This window comes from Varroa destructor, unplaced genomic scaffold (genome assembly GCF_002443255.2).
Source record: "Varroa destructor unplaced genomic scaffold, Vdes_3.0 BEIS01000001.1, whole genome shotgun sequence".
Classification (NCBI taxonomy): Eukaryota; Metazoa; Arthropoda; class Arachnida; order Mesostigmata; family Varroidae; genus Varroa; species Varroa destructor.
The window spans coordinates 28,353,000-28,374,149 of NW_019211454.1; the positions used below are offsets into that span (position 1 = coordinate 28,353,000).

General features: G+C 39.1%; 1 long non-coding RNA gene across 1 annotated transcript; it reads right to left on the minus strand.

Annotated features, from left to right (window-relative positions):
• Positions 1-4,089, minus strand: LOC111251918 (uncharacterized). Its single transcript, XR_002674022.2, has 3 exons — positions 4,010-4,089; positions 2,895-3,214; positions 1-2,776 (listed from the first exon to the last, which is right to left on the minus strand). It is a non-coding gene; the product is annotated as an uncharacterized LOC111251918 (long non-coding RNA).
• Positions 4,090-21,150: the final 17,061 nt, after the last annotated feature.

Sequence of the window (21,150 nt, forward strand, 5' to 3'; positions counted from 1 at the left end):
TTTATCTATACAACTTCACACGGTACAAACACCGAAAGTTGTACGGAAACTTTCCTGACGGAGTTTCCCGTACCGGCTTGGAATTGAAATTATTGTTGCGTTTCCAAAACGCAATGTAAGTGTACGTTTATTACCTATTATTAAAAATTACTAAGTTAGAGAAGCGTACGCGGCTAACCTCGAAAGGTTTTTGGCCATTTCTTGCTTCTAACCCGGACCGACACAAGTCATAGGTAATAGTAAATCATAGTGAACTCCTTAGCACCTTTGTTGACACCTGATTTGGTAAAATAGACTGTAGCCGGTTTCTACTTTAAGCACTATTCAGTTTCGACTGTTATTACTTGGCAGTATTGTTAAAAAAGAATCTAGCGCCCAGTACGGCTATTTGAATTTAAAGGTTTCTAAAAATATCTTCTACAGAATTTTCTTTCTTTTCAAAACGCAGATTGCCGAAAACGTAACTACAAACAAAGATTTAACCGAAGGGTAAATTATAAAAAAAGAAAATAGAACCTTTCGGTCTGTTGCCTCTCTTGTTGGTTCTGTGCATGGTTTCTAGCACATATTGAAATGAGAAAAAATGCTAGTCAAAAGAAGCTTAAATTTTCGCATGTAAGGGGATAACGGAGGTTCTCAGAGTGACTTCACTCGGTGGCAAGACTTTGGAAAACATTCAAACGTTGATTTCTCAGGCGCTATCGTAAGAATCAACGTTACAAATTTAAAATATATAGAAGAGGCATACGACATTTACATGATCTAAAGGACTGATTCTAAATTGGCTGTAAGGATTTTCTTCATAGACAAAGAGAAAATATTATCTTTTAGCGCGAACCTTGTTGTTTTGATTTTCTGTTTAAATGCAGAGGTACTGCGATAGACCGAACCGGCATAGATTAGCCGGTCTCCATCGGTTCTGTATTTTTCCGAAGTCACAGAAACGCTGTGCGTTCATAACTAATGCGCTGCTTTCAAATATTGCCCTTGACAAGCTCACGCACTTTGTTACTTTATTAAATTTTGAAGTTGTTAAGTTTGGACAAGTTGCGTTATACTAAAATTAGCTGCTTTTATTTATTATTTAATCTGATTCGAAGTGCAAATTGTCGTTTTTCGATCAACAGTACTTATGTACTAATTGGCTCTGGAGCAATCGTCTAAAAGGACCACAAAGTTCACGGATCACTTAGCCTATAATGAAGGTCACAGTGTCCTATAGCTATTTCAAAATATCTTTCTTAGGATATTTGACTCAAATTCCAAGATATGATTCCTAGGATAAAATGCATTTTTGGTGTGGCCTAAAACATTTTTCATTCATCTGCTCATCATCGAGGAGCAATGAGTAGCCTAAATCATTCATTGAACCGTTCATTTAGTTCGTTGATTAGGCCAATTACGAAAAATACACTCGTGACAATTGCAGCTGGTCCGATTTTCGGGATAGGTAGTGTCGGGAACGGTAGAAGTTCGTACGAACTATCAGAACTGCCACTTAAAATTAACGGTAAAAGCGCAGCGAAATCAATAGCGAGGCAGGGTTAACATCTATAGAAAAAAATTACAATGTTACAGTTTCTAGGTTATCTTCGCACTAATCTGTTAAAATCGGGGTCGATATGATCTTAAGAAGGAAAATTCGAATTAAGCACGATGATTGATTTGTAACTGTCTGTCTATCCCAACATCTTGTTGGCAATGTTCGGCTCTATCGGCAGAACGACGTAAAATTTCAATGGTATTAAGTTTTTATTTATTAGATTTTAAATAATAGATTTTTTTAAGCATGCTTAGACGTTAATTTGCCAATCTCGCTAAACTGAAAGCATTTGTCGATATTAATAAGTGGCTCCAGACTACTATTCGCGCGAACACAATGGTCTAATTTTTTCATCTCCTTTGAGAACGAATGTAACGGTACTTCTTCCATTTAAAAGTAATATAAATGCTAAATTCTGCGCTCCAGCTGTAGGGTGTTCCTAGGCGCCTGATTTAGATTAGGGAGTACGAGAACAGTTGTTAATGATGCCACATCTAGGGTTACAGCGTCCTCGCCATGGCCGGTAACGTCGCCTGGGGCACTGAATTCATTGTTAAACTTTCCTGTACGCTCATGCCAACGTGCGCGGCCCTTTTGGTGGCGTTACCCGGGATTCCAACGTGTACTCATATAAAATTCATTAAACAAAAGCGGAGCCATTAATTTGTTTGTAACGCGTTTATGGCACAGCCATATTGTGACAATCTTACGAAGGAGCATTTATTGAATCGCGTGCGATCCAAAGGAAGAGTTCACGAGCTCATCATTAGATCAGGTAATCCAATACATATCGTTATTGTTATTGTGACCTGTTTTACGCACATCTCAACACATACTATTAGCTCATATTTATTGCGTCCTGCGAACGCGAACATAAACGCAGAGGTTGCTTCCGTCGACACCGTCATATTTCACAGCACCGTGCCGGACTGCCGTGTTGTCTTCTGCATTTAAGACACGCATTTTTAACCTGTTGAGCGCCATCGTATCGAGAAGAAAGAAGCGAGAAAATTGGTTAGAATGCCCTATGCAGCATTTCGTACGTCTTAAAATTACTGGCTGCTGGAGCTGCTGTTGCATCGTTACGGTTCTTCGAAGACAAAGTTACAGCGGTACTCTAACAAACAACAAGCTCCGTGGTCATCGGCAACAGCAGGCGCCGCGCCGGCTCGAGCCGCAGGCCCTACGTCTCCAAGACTTACTGTTCTACTGGCTGCTTCTTAACAAATTTACCTGGCATGGGACAAAAAAGATGATGTTAATTGTGGACAATGTGGAGAATACATTGTCGTACTGCCCTACGCTTGTGAGTGTCTAATACTAAGCTATGCTATTTTTGTTCTTAGCTTACTTCGTCGTGATTTGTTATATGCAGTTGGTTGAGCAGGGGTATCTGGTCGACGTTGGATCGGAGCGAAATTGAACCGGGAGATGGCAAACGTTCCGTTCCTCTCGCTGTCTCTGTCTCATTCCCTTTCTTTACACACGATCCTCCATCGCTGAAGAGAAACAGTAACCTTGCGTAGTTGTGTGAACATGTTAAGGTTACGCTTGTGTCGACGCCCCCTTCCTGGGACAGCAAAACATGCCTGCTGCCAGACTGGTTTTTTTTCTCCCTGTCATGAAGTCCGCGACGCCTGATGTCATCCGGCCAGGCGAATCACCGGACTCCTTAATGAAAGCACGCCCGCATCGAGCAGCTTTGTGATTAAAGTAAATGATGCTTGAAAGTTGTAACTAGTCTGAAGAGAAACTTTTTACTGACAATTTACCCGCATTTGTTATGGGTAAGCATACGATTTAACGTGATCCTTGTTTCGGTGTGTCGATCTAAACATCTTTCAATTGCGTGCGTTCATAGAATGTACCATGTCTTTCAAAGAATTTACCCACAGTTAACACAACCTGGGCAGAACTCAACTGGCAGGCAGAGCGAGGCCCTATACGCATTCTAAACCTGGCTACATGCCTTGGCTTACATCCACATGATACATAGTCTTATAACTAGATAAGGTGGCATGCGAAAGCAACTATGGTGATTGACTAGATATAGCTATCGCTTTGGGATGTAGGACAATAAAGGCTAGATCCGTCTACATCTCTATCCTTTTCTACTTTAGCTTGGATTTTTCCCTACACCTTGAAAGAGAGCTTGGCAACCGTCTAATACGGCATGATACCTAGGATCATAATAATTCAATTTTAAACAATATCTTTACATATATAGCTTGTAAAATAAAAGTAATTGTGCCTTCGACCTAGAGAAAGCATTCCAGGCAAGTATTGCTTTATGCTGTTTTTGGAGGAAAGTAAATATAATACTAGACCATATTTTTCAACTATAGAGTCTTAACTGTATAATGAAAAGAATGCCTTAATTTACAGAATCTGTTTCCCATGCCGAACAGAAATTTGCTATCAATGACTGGTTAACTAAATTCATATCTGGATAGTCAAGAAGCATACCTTCGAAGAGAAGCTAGCCAGGTTCGAAACGGCCCCTGTTATTAACGAATCCAATAAATATTTGGCCACGTATCGTCGTTTTCTTCTAGTGTGAAGCTCTCTGCTTTGCTAGATTTACTCACTCAGCCTAGTAAAAAAAAATATGGCGGAAATTTTAAAACATAAACATTTGACAAAACATTGAATAATGCGCAAAAAAAATTTATACCTGTAACAGCACCATGGTAATGCAATAATTATGATGTATGCATGTTTTGCGCAGCGGCACTTTTTTTCCCTTAGGAGAATTTCACTCTGTAGAACTGCAGTTCTGTAAAAAAACCAAGAATTTATATCAGATAAAATATATATCAGATGGTGCATTGTTTTGACCCATGCGAAGTTCATTGCTATTCGTAGGGTCTATAATTCGTTATGTTAATTTTATTCAAATGTTTGCTTAACATTTGAATATAAAGAGGAGATAGTATTTATAAGAACAGAAAGAAAACGCCGCTTTATAATGGCTTTGAGTCCAGTTATTAAAAGGATCGACCTTTTCGACAAAAACTTTTTTCCAAAGGCTAACGTTTACTGCAGCATTTAAGCGTGTTGCACGTCCCTTGACTTTTTGCACCATCTGAAAGGTTTAAGACAAATGGTCTGTTGCTCCGCACCTTCAACAGCCTCGAATATTTTGTATGCAGAGCTTTGTTAATGCAATATTAAAGAAGCTGTTAGGGAATCCGGGTACCCCCGACTTTATGCCAATTGCACTACCTGAATCTATCGTACGATACAACCTTCTGCAAAAAGTCAGGTGTTTACTTACATAGGTTCCCGTCGACCTAGGAGTTCAAGCCTAGATGCTATTTAAAACATTTAACTGCACAGACAGACGAGCTGCTGCGACGCGATTGAAATCATGTATATAGCCTAATTGGCCAAACAGCAAACAAAACTATAGCATGCGGCCATAGCAGAGCCCTCGAACGATTTACGCCCGACCAATTTACGGATCTAAAACACCATATGGTGAGCCGACCATTATTTCTTACAGTGTTCGTGGTTTTCGTTACAGAGACATACTGAAAGATTTACTGTGGTCGACATTGATCAGCTTTGATTCAGAGGATACATCGTGCGGAACGATGCTACTGGTAGTTGGGGGCCTAAAGTATGGCAGTTACTCAAGAAGATGTTTAAAAACCATCTAATTTCCACGAGAGACTCGTACCATGCACGTCTCGTTTATGCGACTTAATGCCGCCGGATTTTTCTTGTGGAATAGTGTATTGCGCTAGACCTTTTTACAACTGGGAATGTATCTGATATGAAACTTTGGCAGTAACGCATTTTCCAAGATGGTCATCTAAGCGACACGTCGCTTAAGGCATTTACGTTATTATTTTTATATTATGCATACTCGACAAACTACTACGAGCCATTCTATAAATATTACATTGGTTGAAAGCAGCTTCAGACTTTGACACTGTCCCCATATATTTTCTCGATACGTTTGCAAAAGCGATGAAGTAAGACTCAACCGTAATCCTGCAACGAGCGAGTGATGTTCCGATTGGCAATTTCTAACGAAGTTTGTAAGCAACTAACTTATTTTTCAAATTCTCAGCTATTGTTTTTTTCTTAGAAAAACGCATGGTTTTTTTGGAAAGTGGAGCCTACTAATAGCAATAAGAACTACACTTATGTATTAAACATAATTCCTTCTTGTACCCTTGTCAAACATGTAAACGTTTAGCGAGATGATTTATTTTTCCTGCGAGGCTGAACGATGTGTTCAGTACCATTTGCCGGCACTATTCTATTCAACGCGGGAAATAACTTTTGTTTCGGAACTTCCACGATCCGGAACCTCTCTTACGTGTCTTCTGTAACTCGAGTGAGCCATCAGATGTATGAAAAATATACGCACCAATGAATAGTGAGGACGTGAAACGTGCCATCAACAACCCAAGCGCTTGAAAATGATATGCTAATAACGAAGTCCTCTAATCTGCTATGGTCACGTCAATACTCGGCTAGTCCAATTTCAGGGCATTTTTTTTGTTAACCAATAGTGTAGTTTGTGCAAGACGGTCCTTAAGATATGACTTCTAGTGTTTCTTCTATTCGCAAAGTTGCTGAAGCCACACAGGTCCTAAAGTCGACTTAACTATATATCTATTTTTTTGTAACACTAATATTCAATTATAAACGTACCTCTATTACATATGATGTGGCAGCCGATGATGCTAATAGAAGGCCGCCCCATTTTGCCATCGTCGATAAGGCCGATGACTCGAACAATGATATAGTTGGAGATAGACAGGCGCCGGTTGCGTACTGACATACTGTTTGCTTGAATCGCTTACCTACTAAATGTTAATTTTTATACCAGAGTTGGAGCTTTCATATTTCGGCATTATAAATCACTCGTGTAAAGTGTTGCATTGAAAAATAAAGTTGTCTTTGATGGCCAATCGTATAGAAATAGTTGGGGAAAACTCTTAGCTAATACTGTTGTCTTTTTTTATTGGTCTTTAGTATAGATTGGACTTTCAAGAACTAGTCGTGATGGAATCAAGTATCTAACGTCGCTGTATAGTAGCGTACGTGTTGTTTGTGTTTATACTAAAAGGAGGCTTCACGTAATTTTGTTTGGGACACTGCGGTAGAAAAGAGCATCTAAGACGAGATCGCGTAGCCATGTTGAATCGCTTGACTCAAACATACCGTCTGCTGAAATACCAGCATTACAACGTTACCAAGATATAACGGTACCGATGAGCAGAGTGTCTTGCTTAATGGACTGACCTATAAAGAACCGTTCCAGGCCACGTAATCAGCATTCTCTGGACGACGTGAAAAATGTTGTTGCTGATACAACAGTAATATGGTGATCTAAATAGATACCCTATCTGGAACATAGATGTTACAATCATTCTGAAATTCATGACATGGGTAGAGGGGCCTGCAGACTGGTGACAGTAGAAATCTAGTAACGATGATGCCCGTTACCTTTCGTCCTTTTCCTAATTTCCATTTTAGTCACTTCAAAACAGGAGGTTAGGCTATTATTATTAGTAGTCTAGGTGTCATAGCCAATTAACCTACGCCGAAGGATCACGTGACAGTTGTTGATTAAATTGATCATACATTGCGTCGTACCTCATAAAGCAGACTACGGACAGATAATTAAGAATGGCTACCAAAAACGTATCTCGACTGTACTGAACATATGGTTTATACACTAGGAAATATTAGCGCTGTTGCATGTGGAGGTGTATATAATAAAGTCCAACAGTGTGATTAGGTCCGACTCCTAGATACGCCTAAAACTTAGGAACGTGTCCTACTTTTGGTAGGTTTAGCTGCCTAGCTAGGCCAAGGACAAGTTTTAATTCGGCTACCATGAATAGAACAGAGTTGTTATCTGATGGTGAAAAATTCGCTAAAACGGTACGACCAGCGACACGTGGGAGACATATTATTCTAAGGACCTTTGTGCAAAAAACTCAACTCCGTTTTAAATAATGTTTTTTTGATGAATAAGCACCTAGTTGTCAACAACTAAGCCTCGTAGCAGCCTATATTCGGCCGGCTGATTCGGAATAAATGTACGCACTGGCGGAGATCCTCGTCAGTGAACTAGAACAGCTCTACCCTTCCTCGGGTCATTGCTAGCAATTTCAACACCCGCGTAGACTAGTCAAAGTCGAGGTGCGCTTCGGCCTTTCTCAACACACTCGCGGACTTTGGTTGCTGAGGGATCTATTCCTAACTTTTTTATGATATTCTCACCAATATCTATTTATGACAGAGGTAACCGGGGATAGGGTTAAGTTTCAGGTGAAAATCATTTCCTGTCAGAGAGCGCAAACGTCCACGCAGGTCCAAGTTGCACTTTTACGGACTATCAAACGGCAAGCTCTATCGCGACGTCTAGGTATAGACAAACCCTAGATTACACCAATGAAAGCCTTCCTCAAGTTGATACGACGAATTAATAGTAGTATTTGGTTAAAAATCTCCAATCTATTACGATCAATACAACACGATGTTTTTCAACAAGACTGCACAGTGCGAAAGCTTATGCAAGGTCTTGGAGGCCCACGCGATAGAGAAGCCGTCAATCCAGGCGGGGTCGACAATCAGCATCTTAAACGTGCCGTCGTTCTGGCACCATACTGTAGACTGTTTAATAAATATGGACGTATTGGTACAATCCCAGTCTAGTGGAAGGATGCGACACTGTTAGTAATCCCTAAAAAAAGAGTGATGTCGGGAATAGATAAGAAAAGCGTTTGTTGAAAGCTGCCTTCTGACTTTATGACAAGTAGATTGAACAGCCACTTAGAAAACGCATACGTCATCTTAATGAAGGGTTCCGGAGAAAACGCTCCACAGGGATAGCATGCAGGTCTTGATGGCCGACCGCAACAGAATACTGTTCACGTTGCGCAACTTACTATACGCTGTGTTCATTAACTTTTAGGCAGCTCTCAATTTAGTGTTCTGGGATAAAATTATGCTCACATTGGCTGAGATAGGGTCCCCTGGGTATGTGCTTAACGTTCTGGTTGCGATTCCGAGCTTCCATCCGCTTTTAGCGCAGACAGCTGCCCTGGCTCTGGAGGACAATCTAAACCCACTCTTATTCTCCACTGAAAGGTCTACCTTTTTAAATAAGGGGGCCGAAAAAAATTACTCGCAGTCATCTTGAATGCGGACGACCTGATAATATACGGGTCGAACAAATTCGAAATGCAGTAGGCTTTAGCCTGACTCCATGCAGCAGTCAAAGGTTCGGGTTCGATCGTAAACCTGGAAACGGAGTTTAGAAGACGAGGTATAACAGCAGCCACTGACACTTTGTGTATCGCCAGGGCGCCCCATGCTTATATAAACCGGTTTCTGCATTTGGGATTGCTCTTCTCTGAGAACGGCAAACGGCTTACTGCTAACGTTACCTAAAACCGCGAAAAGGCAGCGTTGGCCGCATGGGAATTAAATCGCCTCATCGGTGGCCCCTCTTGAGCAATTTTAGCTCGTTCGACTTCAATGTAGCTTTAATTGCAACTATAAAGCACGCATCATTTACGAAGATTTTACAGTAGAGACTGTCAAATAATTATGTCAAAGCCTTCTACCAGAATGTGTTAGGATTACAAGTTATTACCCGAGATTGCCTCGCGTTTTTTCTAGTCGACTCGCCGCTGTCCTTCTAGGAGCTACGTTGTCACTCCAACAATGAAAGCCTTTGAGATAAACCTTGCATATTACGATCATAGACTCGCGGAAGTTGACGAAAACTTCTTTGTTTTGAGTGCGATAAAGAACGACGAGTCAAAGAAAACGAAGCCGTTAAATAGACGTGTTGTTATTTGCTTTACCGTGCATGGGTTCCACCATAGGCCCTATGGGAAACTAGGTTCCCACGAACCTGACGATACATGTAGGTGACATAAATAATGTGACAAATATGTACCTTGGTACGATCTTTAAAACATCTGGCAAATCTCTTAGAATAATTTTACAAATTGTATGTTTCAAAATGGTATATACTTTCTCGAATACTGAGATATCCTCTTGCCAGTTTGCACATATGAAGTTTTCTGCTACTACCAGAATACGTAAAAATATAATGATTATACTGGGTACGTACAGGATATATATATATATATCAAAGTGTCTGTGCATTTAAAGTAGGCAACTTTTGTGCTAGCGTTATTACTATCATATCTGTCTTCTCCTATTAGAGATTTTTGTTAATTAGGATTGGTTGAGATATATGGTAACTAAACATTAAGAAGTATTAAAGGCACAATAAGTAAAAAGATTTTATGTGTAAATACTGGATCACCAAAAAAATACTGGCTGTTCGTACGTGGAAATTTTTTACATTTCAAAGTGATATCCTCAAACTAACCAGTTCCATAATTTTTCTGTTGACACCATAATGCACCGCAAAAAATATCCAACCGAAAAATCATGATCAGTTATTTTGCGTGTCTTTATTAAAAGTAAATTTATACCAGGCAAGTTTTTCAGCAGCTAAAATTGGTAACTGTTTGACGGTGCAAGATCCAAAATATAAGGCAGATGCGTAAACATTTCTTATCCAAGTTTTACCAATTTTCTCCGAGTGACTAAATATGGGTGAAGTGTGGCATTACGATGGCGGAGAACGACTCTTTTTCTCAGCCGCATGGGTTCCGGTCGATTTTTTTCAATCGTTTAGTGTAGTCACGTTAACTATTGCCAGCAGAAGTCCGGATCAATCGTTTTACGAGCTACCTCAAAATACACCATGTGTTTCCAATTTCACTAAACATATTGTATTCCTTTTCTTGGCGTCATTCTGTGCTTTATTGCACATATATATTGAGTATGTTCTTTTTCATTTGAAATGATTTAATCTCGTGTCCTTTCTGTAGAGTTCCGCAGAGTGGAATGGGATCCAGTGAACTACTTGTTGTCAAGCCCCTCCTTTAAATTGTTTGAAACTGTCTAATGGTAGATACGAAGTTACAGGCCGATATCTGTGAAACTATTACTCTAATAATTATATAGACTTTTCCCAAAATTAATCGACCACTGTAAAAAGCGTTTCCCACGTCAAAATCAATCTTGAAGCATCACATTTCTGCCGATGACCAATGTTTAGCATAAACAGTACAAATGTTTAAATGGAGCTGGGCAGCGTTTACCAGCATAGGTTGTAAAACTTAGCGAATCTTTGAGGGAACTTCAGGCGCCCTTTCTCAAGTCTTAGTAGATCCAGCACTGCCAAATCTATTGCGCAAACGGCACAAACGCCAACATGACTTGTATTACTTGAGATATATGATTTAAGGTTATGTATCTGGCAAACACTTTTCGACAACCTACTATTAGGCTGTTCCTTGCGAACCTTTAGTGAACTTCAAAATCGAATAACTTTGAGCTAATTAAGCAAAACTGATGGTATTGTACTATACGGTAGAGGAGGAGAAAGAAACAAGGTGATTTCGTTTGTTTTTTTTACATAGTTGTCTTAGTACACTCTGGCAGCTTCTGGACAGCCATATACTCGCGCATATATACATTCATGTTCCCGTATGTTATTTCTCTATTTATGGCTTTTTTCGAACAGAAACATAATGAAATACGCCTACTTGGCAAATCCTTTTCTAAGGCATGGAAAGCGGCGTAATTATTTGAGCATAGGTCGGAAGAACAAGCGGGATGAAACCAATGTTACATATTCCTTTGCTTAACCCAAAAAGTAATTGAGGTATGACAACAAGATCTGACGTTATCATCAAGAAATTATAAGGCATGCTTTCGATTGCCGTCCTAATGGTCCACGAATCCTTGAAAGGCTCGAGATCGTGGGCTGCATGCATTGTTACATTCGTGGCGAGTATTTCATATAACCAAATTATAGTAATTTTACGTTCGAACCTACATGACTTCTCTTCAGGCCGACGTTATTTTTTCGCCTGATTCTTTTCGACTTGGCGGCAGACATTTCAAATCGGAATCGTGTTAATTTGCGCCTGGAAAATATCACACCGATTTTTTGACCCTTTTTTTTTTTAATTTACGAAGGATAGTTCGGGCGCTTTCAGTATCTGGGTTGTGATTTTGTAACACATTAAACGTGAAATACCAGTTTTATCTGATAGAGTACTGTCCAGTTTTTACTCGATGCTAGCGTTCATAAAGGACCTCCGCGCCTAACGTTTTCACTGATTTTCAATTAATTTTCGCTGCGTTGCGGTCTCCTTTACCCTAGACGCTGACTTTGCTCATTGATTCTCGAGAACACTCAACTACTTTTCACCTATAAGTTTCTAGAAAAGGGGAATATCTCCCAGTCAGATTTGTGCTGCTAGTTATGCGTAGTTGAAAAATGACTCAATTCCGCCCGGTTTACCGATACATTTGTTTCACCAGTCTAGGGATACTGCTAGTAACAACACTGTCCAACAGTAATAGAATTAAATGCGGCGGAAATTAAACGACGGCGATATGGTGCTTCTGATCTGTTGCAAAGACCCTCATCATCAAATGTTTTGTATTTTTTCCCCCAAATTCGTTTTCTTACATATGTTACTAATTAGCCTGGTTTTAAATACGCACTGTATGTCTATGTTAGGAAATCTCGACTCTATGATTTTTTGCCATATCTATGATATCTATCATTCGAGGCAATTCCCAGCCGAATTACATAGGCATTGCCTTATGGGGATGAGCTGGTTCAGCTTCATCGAGTTCAGCTTGGAACGAACGTGAGATGTCCATCCAAAATATCTACTTTTGTATAGTCTCTATTTTAGCTGATTACTTACTGTTATAATAGCTAACTACAGTTTCAGATAGTCATCTGCCAGCAATATAAGATCTATCGAACACATAAACTGAATAAACGCACAGGCAGAAAAGCCCAGACTGTAACGTGCAGAGACCTGCATGTGGCATTGAAACGTGAGCCCTTTTGGTCAAGTCTGTTTGTTCCATCTTTTATGGCAAATCAATAAACTCGGCAATAACGTACTGGCAAGGAATACTAAAAATGGGCCTCGATGTTCGATATGCTGCAGGAGGCGGCGGCGGCGAAAGCAGATTGTGTTCGGGGATCGCATATGGGTTAACTCGCTAAAATCATTCACAGCGTTGATGGTATCCGCAGTCTTATCAAAGAAAGCTATATTTAACAACACGGGCCAATCACAAGTCAGTTCGGCATTATATGTTAGTAGTAGAATGTAAAATATTGTAGAACAGTAAACGCTCGAAGAGGATCCGAAGATTATGCATAGCCAAGAATACAAAAATGGTTAGCGAAAAATACCGTTTCTTAAAAACACGCTTCGTGAATTAGTTTTAGAGCATGTTAGAATAAACTAGCTCACAATAATGAATATATGTATAAAGTGTTGCTTTGCTACTGAATTTCTAAAATGAAAAAATAGTTTATGACAAAACATTGTTTGAATTTAATGTCGTCAAACGACAAGAGAGCTACTGAAAACTAAGGGCCAGTCAAGCAAAACGTACTCAAAACCAACCAAGAATAATGTTATGAGTATGCCTATAAACTCAGAGACCAGTTTACCTAAGTATATCGGTCGACCGCTAATACACTTCAGTGGTACTTCCAGAATTAAGCGAATAAATGTAACGGTTCTGTCGACCTTATACGATCACGTAAGTCTTCACTGAGATCTGAAAAGGCTGAAAATTTAAGTGCAAAAACGATACAAATGGAAGAAGAATCAGTGAGACGATCATGCAATAGTGACTATACAGTTTCCTGCACCTTGACCTATTTTTTGTTAAAATGTCATTGAACTGTTAGCTATTGAGAAAATTAATTGCCTTACGTCAAAATCTTGGGCAACGCATCGACAAGATCCGTTCAAGTGCGTGATGTCTTTCGACAATAGATATCTAGCTGCATAATTTATATCAGAAAATTCCAATAAGCTTGTAGAATCTTCACAAGTCATATGCGATTTCTCATTGTCCGAAGCAGTGTCGAACGGAAGCACAAGATGAAATTTCCAACATCTATTTTATTCAGTGAGTTCATGTTGAATCGAACAGGGACCGTTTGTGTCCATTTCGAATGCCTTAATGAAAGATACTTACCTTAGAGAATAAATTTACGTTCGTCAATGGTGTAGTCTGTAGCAAAATGCAAATGGAAATCATTCATGAATTAGGTCTGCAATAAGCTTTTGTAGGAAGTATAAATGAGCGTTAAGCTAAACGACTGTTCTTATTTGTTCGCGCTTTTTTTCATTCGCATAAAAGATTAGAGCGTACGAGGAGGATGTTATCTCATACTTCACCACCAAGGGGTTCAAAAACGCACAACTGGACCCCACCACCACTTGTTTCTGTTGAAGTCAGAAACGAATTTGTTGAATATTTGCGTACTAGAATCTATAGAATGTATTTTATACCGGAGAACCACATACAGCCGACATTGTCTGTGCAGCAGATTCTCTAATCCACTATTAAAGTACCATGTAGTAGCCTATCGTATTCTAGTATAGTGGGATATGTGCAGGATTTTTTCCATCATCGATCTCTGCGGAGTCAGGCAATTATAATTCCTTTCTCGACTTGCACCTGCCTAGGCACTTGAGCCTCTAAAGAGACCGTAGGGAGAGGCCATGTGTAAATGAATTAGGATCTTGCGAATAAAAGGCACGACAGAAAAAGCTCTCAAATTAACTATAAGAACATGTTCAGTGCTAGGTAAAAAGAACTGTATGATCAATCTTGAAAAGGCTGACAGGTCTCAAGAGAGGCCTACTGCGGTTACTGGAGTACCGAGGGTGGTATCCACGGAGAAATACCCCTAAAGATGGAGAAAAGAACTCATACACAAACAGGAGGCATGTTAGCGTTCTAGATTTTAAAGAGCCAAACGCCCTTTAAGCCACACAAATAGCAAATCGTCGGGAAATGATTTTGCCTCCATTTTTGAGGAGCAATATATATATATATATATATATATATATATATTGCAAATTTCCATCTAGGTTCCGTTCTAGTGACTGTCCTTATTAAAATTGTCGGATTATAGTATTAATGAGATATTATAGCAGAAGTGATTTAGACTTCATTTTATTTTTCTTTTTACCTTTCCACCGTTTTCATATACCATCTAAAACTACTTCATGTCATTTATAAATCCGTTGTAACCTTTTTAAGCAAAACTATATCAAAGATGTAAGTTAGAAGTAAGAAAACGTGTACTCTCAATACCTACCCTATTTCCTGTCGAATTGAGCCCAAACGGCCGCCAAAATAGCACAGATATTTGCATCGTGCATAGCGAGGACTCTACAATGACTGAAAGTGACGGTTCAAAACTGTGTTTTGTCAACTCCGAGAGTGGCGTTTTTAAGCTTAAGCGCCCCAATCGGCCATCTGACCGAAGGCTCTTTTGAAGGGCCGGCACTGAAGCGATATGACTAGCAACTAACTATATAGATGTATAGCCTTCACGCAAAAATGAAGTGCGTGAATATCACAACGACTCACTCGGCAAGAAGAAGCAATAGGCAGCCACAATACCGAATTTCTATACAAAATTGATATCGGTGACAAAAAATGGTATCATATCACCTTTATATAAACTAAGGAAAAGAGTGGACAGGTCCAGGAAATATGCCCAAGGTTAAACCAGATCTCCTCCCCAGGAAGATGATGATTTACCTTTGGTAGGATCAAAAGGGTACTATATACTGAAATGCTTAAGAAGACAAAATGGTTAACATATCGAAAAAGGCTATCCCGCTTCACGACAGTGCCAGGCCGTATTTGGTAAAGAGGTACTTTGACAATTCAAAGTAAAAATTTACTCCTAACGATAAACGGCTTTTTTTTTGTTGACTTTCAAATTTATTCTGCTCAAATACGAAGTACAGGAACTATGTAATGGTGTATCAGTTGAAACCTCGGTCAACTGGACCACATAGATGATACCTGTTAAATTTGACGTTAGGTCGCAAAGGTCATTGTAAGTTGGCTTTTATTTAGGGGCTCAAAGCAATCCGTTCAACGTAACTTGCGGCAATCCACGCTTTAAGTTTCCATCCGTACCCTACGTAAAGCGACGAATCGTAAACATGAGCTGAAAGCTGATTCGTGCAGATACATATAGGGCTCTAGGTTACAAGAGTTATCTAAACAAATTATACATCCACTGTTAAATAGGTTAAATTTGTTCAAAGCTTTTACGTATTGGGTTCCATGTAAACTGGAATTTACCTACCAATCAACGTAAGGCAATGCACCAAACACGTTGCGATGACCTTTTAAAGATAGCACTTATATTCTGTTGAGGACAGGTATAGAAATATAATGTGCAGAGCGGCATCGTTCCTTCTTCGTTCTCTATAAGATAACTACTATTTGCGAGAATAAAATTAACGAACTATGTGATAGAGGCGACTTTAATTACATTATATTTCATACAGCAGAATGCTCGGTGACATAATGAAACGTAAAAATTAGAAAAAATAGTTTACCAAACTTTTTTGTTTTTTTTTAAACTCGTCAAATATTTTTCTATTCTTTTCTCCTACGATATAAATTTGCATGCTTCATTCAGTGCTCGAACGTTATATAATCGTAGATATTCTACGGAATGTTTCAAATAAATTTTTCCGGTCGTGCAAATTAATGGAAATGCTTCTATCACTGGTAACACCCACAACTAATGTTTTCAAACTGAAACTATTTAAATATATTTCGGTTAATCGATGGCTTAGTTACAATGTTTACACATTTCGCAGCCTTGCACGCTAATTCTTAGGGGTCACGGTGGGTAACTTATGAAATGTAGTAATTAGCCATATATGATGCATCTATATTTCGATACATTTAGATTCTCTTTTATAAGGTTTTCACCGCGGTACATGATGCCTACGCTCTCTGCCCTCGGCCAACGTTAAGCTCGCAGTTGAGAATATTTCTGCGGGAAGTAAATATCTATAGCCCTCGTCTTTGTTGCTTTATGCAACGTCTCGACGCAGTTCTTTAGAGTTTTTTTTTTTTATAGAGATAGGACGGGTCGGTAGAGCTAGGCAGGGCCTAACGTCTCCCTGCATGAAGCATTTCTGTACAGTCATATGAGGGTATTTTCCGGGTGAGCCTTAGAGTGCAATAAGTAACTACCATTCTTGCAACGCATTCGTCATGGGCGCTTGGAACCCCACGTGTATCGTCTGTTCAAATGTCTGTTATAAGAATGATCGTAAGTAAGAACTTTAAACAGGCTGATGCTACGACAAAATCTACAGAACTCAGCCAATACTATGAGGTTGGTCGAACAAAAGCTAGCTATTTTTTTTACCAGATACGTATGCCTATTTTGTCTATACGGCATGATGGCATTGACCGTACCGTAGATACATGTATATATAAAGAGGTGGTTTGGATAAAGGTTACCTGGTTCAGTTTGCAAACCATAGGCTAGTAGATTTTTTCTTGCCGAATATATCTTAAAGATACAGTTTACGCCAGCTCACGAGCTACGCTAGAGGACGTAAAAGCCGCAATTAAGCAAGAATGTGCCGCCATAGCAACCAAAATACTTATTGACGTTTCGATCAAGTTTGCAGAAAGAAAGAAAACTTAAATATTTTATGCAATATTATTATTACCGAGACGAAAATAAAACTTGAAGTTATAATTATTCGAACTACGTATGCATTTTGGAACAGTTTTGTATATATGTATATGGGAAGCACCACACAGGACACGGCCGTATGCCAACAATCTCGAAAGCTATGTTAGTTATTGTTGGTGGGTAGAGTTCATTGGACAAGACGATTTTTTGGGGAAAAAGCTCATTTTAATACAAAAAAAGTAACTCTAACAACCCACCCTGGCAAATTGGAAATCTCATTTGTCGTACCAAATAGAAGTGGATTCAATCAGACTAATGAGCGTACGTATGATACGACACGTTAAGACCGTTCCGATACAGTCCTGTATACTAAAGCTTTTATTTACCCGGACATGTTGTTAAATATAATTGCTCTCGCTAGTTGACTATTTTCGATTTCGTAAACCTTAACCTATTCAAATATCAAGGTTAACTTGAAAACGACACAGTGTCATAAACAACAATAGAGCGAACCCGGTGATAGTAAGTACATTTAATATCAGAATCTCAGAATTTTCATTGGAAACCAATACTAGAAATTCAGGATTAAATACTGTTGCTTCCGACCGCGATGACGAGCTGCTAAAATGTTATATATATAAAAATCATTCGGCTGCCCTTTCTTCTCCAACGGGAAAATCATTATCGCTGACCTAAAGGGCAAGTTGAAGAAATCACCATAAGTTTGCCACTACTGCGACAGGGTTTGCATTTTGGCTAAAACTAAATTGCTTATATGTGATCGCAACAAAAGTGCGTCTATCGTAGAGGCGAAATCGTTACCGAGGAAATGGGGTACCGTATAAGGGGACCGTTAAACTGAACATCAGGTTAAGTATCTGAATTACTACAAATTGAAAACTAACGGAAAAACGTTATTTAATCTAAGGCTCGAATACCTATCGTAGGCAGGATTTCAAACAGCTAAATAGTCTGGAATCAATTGTATCTGAACGTACTAATAGGACATTACAATTATAAAGTTATTGGCAAGTTTGGAAAAGGATGCTTTGAGAATGATAAATGGAAGGATTGATAAATGAGAAATGAATAGAGACTTTTCATAGAACCTATTTATTATCCTTCGACCGCTCTTTCGATATTCAGTTAAGACAAATTATCGTAAGTGGCAAAGTCAACTTTTACAGGGCCCCTAACGATACAACCAAATGGCGAAAGTGGCTTAAAGCAGCAGACTGGTTCGAGTGTCACGCTTTCTCTATACATTCACAAGTATTCTCTAGCATACTGCATATAAATGGGTTGCTATGCGATAACCAAAAAGCAATGAACTAATCTAAAAACGTTTTTTTACAACTTTGTAAGACATCTGACTGTTAGCAAATATATATATGGGTCTCTGTGTATTAGTATAAACAGCGAATAAGTCAACTTCGGTGCGGGTATACGTACAAAAAGACCGGCGGGTCCTAGTTGCATATTTACTGGACGTAACTAGTTATTATGATAAAGTAGTCCTTTTATGTACCGCAGCAATATTAAAGAAATGTAGCATAGAATATTCACGTAGGACCAATAGAAGCATGAATAAAATTCACTACCAGTTGAATTAACCGGAAGATTTTTGTAATGGGACATATAACTGCCTTAGTTGGCGGAAAATCGGTTTCTTGGACATGTCACATTCATAGGACAAATCGATAATACTACGGCCGCTTAGCCTTCTACTGCTAGTGGCCTCCTTCGGATATCAGTTGGTCATCCGCAGATTTGAATTCATCCTGTCAGACTGCTGTCATTTAAGGCCGCATAACAGTCTTATTAAATATATGCTGTAATAATTCAGTTATCTATATATTACATAAATGCACTTGCGGGTGCATGCAGGCTGTAGAGGCATATCCGCCTGTATGTATTTGCAGCGAAGGGATCGTTATTACAAAGACCACGATCTCTCGTATAAAATAGGCACACCGTTTTCGAAGCTCTCTGGAGACCGGTGGCCTGTCGAATAGAGTTGTCTGATCAATCAGTCCTCCGTGTCTGGGATTTAGCATTCCACAATTTAGGTAATTGCCTTTTTGACATTCACAGTTGACAACAGTTCTTAGAACAGTGAACACATATTTTATGAAACGTTAGCTTTTTCTAGGAGAATAAGCGCAAATTTTCCTGTACGAAATATTCAGTAAGCACGACCAGAGTCATCATAAAGAAAACCTTAAAGGTCAAGTACATGTTAAAATTAAACGTAACCCATACCCGTGTCTGGAAACGAGATCATAATAACAGTACAATCAGGTTAGAAAAAAGTGTGCCTCGTATCCGTGAGCTCAACGCCCCAGTCTCTTCTCTATGGCAATGTTTAATTATTAATTCGATTTTACCTTTTTGATGCAAACCGTAAACAAATCTGGAAAATTAATTCTCTTAAAAATTAATAACTTAATAAGGCAAGTATTGGCTCTTTAGGCGGTAATGAGCCTTCCTTTTTGAAGTTAGTTTTCCATTTTTAAGAAACGCAAGTACACCTTCTTGCGCTCCATCTTACGCGATGAACGATGTCTAACATCAACATAAACTACGCGTTGAATACTGTCAAAAGACATGTTTCTTTAAATACAAGTGCTCTTGAATACTTTTTGTTTACATAATGTTTTTTTTAAACGGTGCATTATGGCTATCACCGATAGTCGCATTCTTGACAAGTCGCTTATCAGATATATAGGGTGCAGAGTGAGGTCTGAACAATAACCTTACTACCGAATCTATAGGACTGTGAAGTCAATAAACATATTCAACCGTGTCCCCTATGCCTTATCCACTATTCAACATTCTAACATTAGTTAATCTATGTAAAAATTCTGAAACTAAGTACGCATACAATTCACTCCGATGGTTTCAGTCCACATAAAAACAGCATAGGGTACTCTGAATGACTGCAAAGTTGTCTTGGGGCAACCGAGCATTATACGAAATCTACAAGTATAGCTGGCCTTTTATTCTAGCTTCACTTACTTCCTTGCCATCTTCGCTTGTCCCCGAGACTTCAGGCGATGTTCCGATGTAGGTTTCATTTTGTAGGACCGGACGTTCTGCTTTTATTGTTCCATTCTATCTATATCATATCTATTTCATGTGCAATATTCTATGAATAGATATTCTATTTTTTTTTTGATAGAAATTACCATTTGAGAAGGCACCACGATGAAGACTTCTACAGGCTCAAAGCAGTCGAAGCTTCAATAATGTGCTGCATTCAGAATGTTACACTCAAGCCATTTAAACCTAATCATAACTATTTGATTTATTATGACGTGTTGTATCTCTTTAGTCTTATCACAGAAACATTCCCCGATGTTTCTCAGTAAGTTTAATTATCTCCATTTATTCTCTCAACTTTCCCTAGATAAAGCTAACTTGTTTGTGAACTACTAACTCACTAAGTTGAATTTTGCACAAATCTGCCGCAGGAGTTTAGCCTAATTACGGTTGATCAGAATACCAAGCCATTCGGTAAGCCTGTTTAACTTAACTGTTTAAAGGCAAAGCACAGAATAAAGTCGAGCCCATAGGGCTGCGTCAGAAGTTCCAATGCTGAGGATCACGCTGTCGCCGTATTTAACTTTTGATGTTTAATGTATCTTTCTTCAAATAGGATGTTCGAGGGTCGTAGTTTATGTTCCAAAGGATTTTATAACGCTTAATTTCATCTTACTATCTTGTGTTGCACATATAACAGTTAAGTGATGCATAATATTACTTTGATTTGAAAAAAAAGCCTAACTAAAACGCTGATGTCGATTGGTGCCGCCATCGCTATTCTCTGTCCTCGTTCTGCGATGAGGTGGATAAGACAAGACTGCGTCTCTTGCTTTTTACACACAGCTAAGACTACCGCTGGGTTTCCTTCAAGGTACAGGTCTTTCTCGCCATTCAACCTATTGCCATCTTTTTATCTATCGCAGTAGAGCAGAACAGACGAATGAGGACAAAAAAGGGCCGGCTAACCCAAGACCAC